The 3,934-nt window shown below is 42.6% G+C and overlaps 1 pseudogene; it reads left to right on the plus strand.

Annotated features, from left to right (window-relative positions):
* Positions 1-1,884: 1,884 nt before the first annotated feature.
* On the plus strand, positions 1,885-2,816 carry LOC118013800 (annotated as a pseudogene).
* The last annotated feature ends 1,118 nt before the right edge of the window (positions 2,817-3,934 follow it).

Below are 3,934 nucleotides of genomic sequence, written 5' to 3' on the forward strand. Positions count from 1 at the left end.
TTTGTTATTTACCTGAAATTCTAATTTAACTGGGCATTCTGCATTTTTACTTGCTAAATCTGACAATTTTACTCTAATCCCAAGAATATGTGAAAATGAAGAATTGGCTGGAAATGATATGTAGATTCTGCCAAGTAAGAATTGGCATCACATTTTTTTTTTTTAAAGTCTATTAAGTAACCAAAAGAAAATGAAATTGGTGTCATGGAGTTTTAAATATGCTACAGGATCCTGAAATTTTGCCCAGAGAAGTAACCAAGCAAAATGCTTGGAAATATAAAAGGTCTTTGGTGTTCTAAATCTGATCTAAAACTACCTCAGGAGTGGCTCATTTGTTTCTTGTGACTGTAAAAAGTAAGAACTGAATTCCATCTGATCCTGACTTAATTTTTTTTTTTTTACATCTCTGGGGAATTAAGATTGAATTAAGGACTGCCTCTTATTTCAACTACCAACAGTTTATTAGATTCAGCTTGAAAATAGGTAGATTAAAGCACAGGAATTAAAAAAAAAATAGACTGAAAATAGCATTCAGTGAAGTGCAAGGAGAGGTGGTCTTCTCTGAGGGCCTACAGGGATTTCTTAGCAATGAGTGAGAAACCTCTGTGAGCCCATATTTTCTTCACCTGCCTCAGGAGCAATAAAACCACCCATGAGGCAAAATTCTGGTTTGCTCTGTTTAGATTTTGTATTCCTAATGTTTATAATAACCTTCTTTTCCCCCCCCTTGTGAGTTTTTAAGCACAAATATCATGAAAGCTATTAAATAAGTAATTAAACCCATTTCAGGATCAGTTGAATAGGCAAATGGGGTGGGGATAGCAGTGGGGGGAGAGAGAAAGAAAATGAAAACAGAGCACTGAAATTCCCCAAAGCTCTGCTTTATTTAATGAAAGACTAAGTGAATTGGGTGGATTTCATGTCTCTTACAGATAAGAATCAGGTGCCCATGGTGGGCAAACCAGGTAAAAAGATCCTTATATAGAGATTTTCTTCTATTAGCTTTATTTCTGACTAGAGTGTACTGAGTGATATACCTAAGCAAAAGACAACCTCACCTCCCCTGTTGCAGTTGAAGAGTTAAGACTCCTTTGGAAGGAAAGAGCAATAGAGACGGAGGGAAGGAAAACTGAGAAAATGGCAAATGGTGGATGATGCTAGTGCTGTAGGGGGGTCCCAGAGTCTCTAGGGGGCCCTGGTGGGAGGCTGTGGTGGCTTCTAGAGGCTTCAGCAGTAGCATTTGGAGCTAGGGCTGAGGCCACAGAGCTCTCAGAGTCAAGGCTGAGGACAAGGAATGGATCCCCATCACCAAACTGGGCTGTCTGGTCGAGGACAGAAAGATCAAGACTGTGGAGGAGATTTATCTCTTCTCCCTGCCCATCAAGGAATTTGAGGTCATTGACTTTTTCCTGGGGTGTCCCTCTAGGATGAGGTTTTTGTTGTCATGCACAGAAGTAATGCTCTCAGACACCAATCTGAGGGGTCATGCAGGGCTGCCTCTACAAGGGAGAGTAGTTGCAGCTGAATTCTGCACATAGCTTTTATTTAGTTTTCTATCAGCAAAGCAAGGACAGATGTATCAAAGTATGGGGAAGGAATAGAAAGAGAAGCTGGAAAGCAGGCCTGCACCCTCCTCTGTGCGTGGACATGCAAGGAGGGGGTTATGGGATAAGGGAGGAAGGTGACGTTCATGCTAGCAATCACCCAAGGGTTACTTTCTTTCATAGCTCCTTATGTATGCCCTGCCGCACGAGATGATAGGATCCTGTTCCTTCCAGGCCATTGTGTTCAACAGCCCGAGAACAGGAACGCTGCTGATGTTTCAGCTGCTTCCAGTCACCCCTTAGGGCTTACACTATACTTTCTCTAAGACTAACCCCGGAGATGGTGGGATCCTGCTCCTACCAGGCTATTGCGTTCAATGGCCCGAGAACAGGAACGCTGCTGACATTTCAGCTGCTTCCACGATCACTTCTTAGGGTTTACAATACATTTTCTAAGAATAACTCCACAGGGGGCACCTGGGTGGCTCAGTTATTAAGCATCTGCCTTCTGCTCAGGTGATGGTCCCAGGGTCCTGGGATCAAGCCCCACATCGGGCTCCCTGCTCAGCGGGAAGCCTGCTTCTCCCTCTGCCACTCCCCCCGCTTGTGTTCCCTCTCTCGCTGTCTCTCTCTCTGTCAAATAAATAAATAAAATCTTAAAAAAAAAAAAAAGAACTCCACAGGTTTTGAAGATTACACCTGTGTAAAAGCAGACCTGTGCTGGCCAGTGGACCAGGATCAAGGCATTTGTCATGATCAGGATTTACAATGGACATGTTGTTCTGGGGGTAAAGTGCTCTCAGGAGGTAGCCATTGCCATCCATGGTGCCAACATCTGGCGACACTCTGCATCATCCTATGCAGTAAGGACACTGGGAGAACTAGATCAGCAAGCCCCATACCATTGCTTGCAAGGAGACCTGCTGCTGTGGCTCTGTGCTGCTGGTACCCTGTTCCCTGCCCCCCCACCCCTCAGGCACTGTCATTATCTAGGCCACTGTGCCTGAGATGGCCAGAATCAATGACTGCTACACCTTGGCTAGGGGCTGTACCACCACTTGGTGACATCACCAAGGCCACCTTTAATGCCATACCCAAGACCTACAGCATTCTCACCTCTGAACTCTGGAAAGACATGTGCTCACCAAGTCTCCCTATCAAGAATTCACTGACCATGTCTAAAGACCCACACCAGTCTCTGTGCAGAGAACCCAGGCAGTTATCTGTGGCCACCAAATAGTTTTTATACAAGAAAAATAAAATGAAGTAAGTCTGTTTTTTTTTTTTTTAAAGGGAAACTAGAAAAAGATGAACAAAGCCCCATGTTAGTAGAAGGAAGGAAATAACAAAGATCAAAGAAGAAATAAATGAAATAGAGACTAAAAAAAAGCAATGAAAAGGCCAATAAAAGAAAGAGCCAGTTCTTTGAAAAGTTAAACAAAATTGACAGACCTATAGCCTGACTCATCAAGAAAAAAAGAGAGTTCAAATAAATAAAATCAGTGGGTGCCTGGGTGGCTCAGTTGGTTAAGCGACTGCCTTCGACTCAGGTCATGATCCTGGAGTCCCAGGATCGAGTCCCGCATCAGGCTCCCTGCTCAGTGGGGAGTCTGCTTCTCCCTCTGACCCTCCCCCCTCTCATGCACTCTCTCTCTCTCTCTCCCCTTCTCTCTCTCAAATAAATAAATAAAATCTTTAAAAAAATAAAAAAAATAAATAAAATCAGAAATTAAAGAAGAGATGTTAAAACTAATACAACAAAAATAGAAAGGATCATAAGTAACTACTGTGAAGAATTATATGCCAGCAAATTTGACAACCTAGAAGAAATGGGTAAATTCCTAGAAACATGCAAGCTTCTAATACTGAATCATGAAGAAATAGAAAATCTGAAAAGACCCATTATTAGTAAGAAGATTGAATCAGTAGTTAAAAACTCCCTACAAACAAAAGTCCAGGACCAGACTGCTTCAATGGTGAATTCTACCAAACATTCAAAGAAGAATTAATACCAGTCCTTCTTAAACTCTCTCAAAAAGTAAAAGAAGGGATACTTAAAAACTCTTTTTACAAGGCCAGCTTTATCCTGATTCCAATGCCAGACAAGGACACCGCAAGAAAAGACAATTACAGGCCAATATCCATGATGAACATAGATGCAAAAATCCTCAACAAAATGTTATCAAACCAAATTCAAAAATACATTAAAAGAGTGGGGTTCCTGGGTCGCTCAGTTGGTTAAGCAACCAATTCTTGATTTCGGCTGAGGTTGTAATCTCAGGGTCATGAGATTGAGCCCCACATTGAGCTCCATGCTCAGCGCAGAGTCTGCTTGTCTGTCTCCCTCCTTCTCTACCCCCACTGTCCTTGCATGCATGCGTGCCGGTGTG

This window comes from Mirounga leonina, unplaced genomic scaffold (genome assembly GCF_011800145.1).
Source record: "Mirounga leonina isolate KUSES-001 unplaced genomic scaffold, KU_Mleo_1.0 Mir_154, whole genome shotgun sequence".
NCBI classification, from domain to species: domain Eukaryota; kingdom Metazoa; phylum Chordata; class Mammalia; order Carnivora; family Phocidae; genus Mirounga; species Mirounga leonina.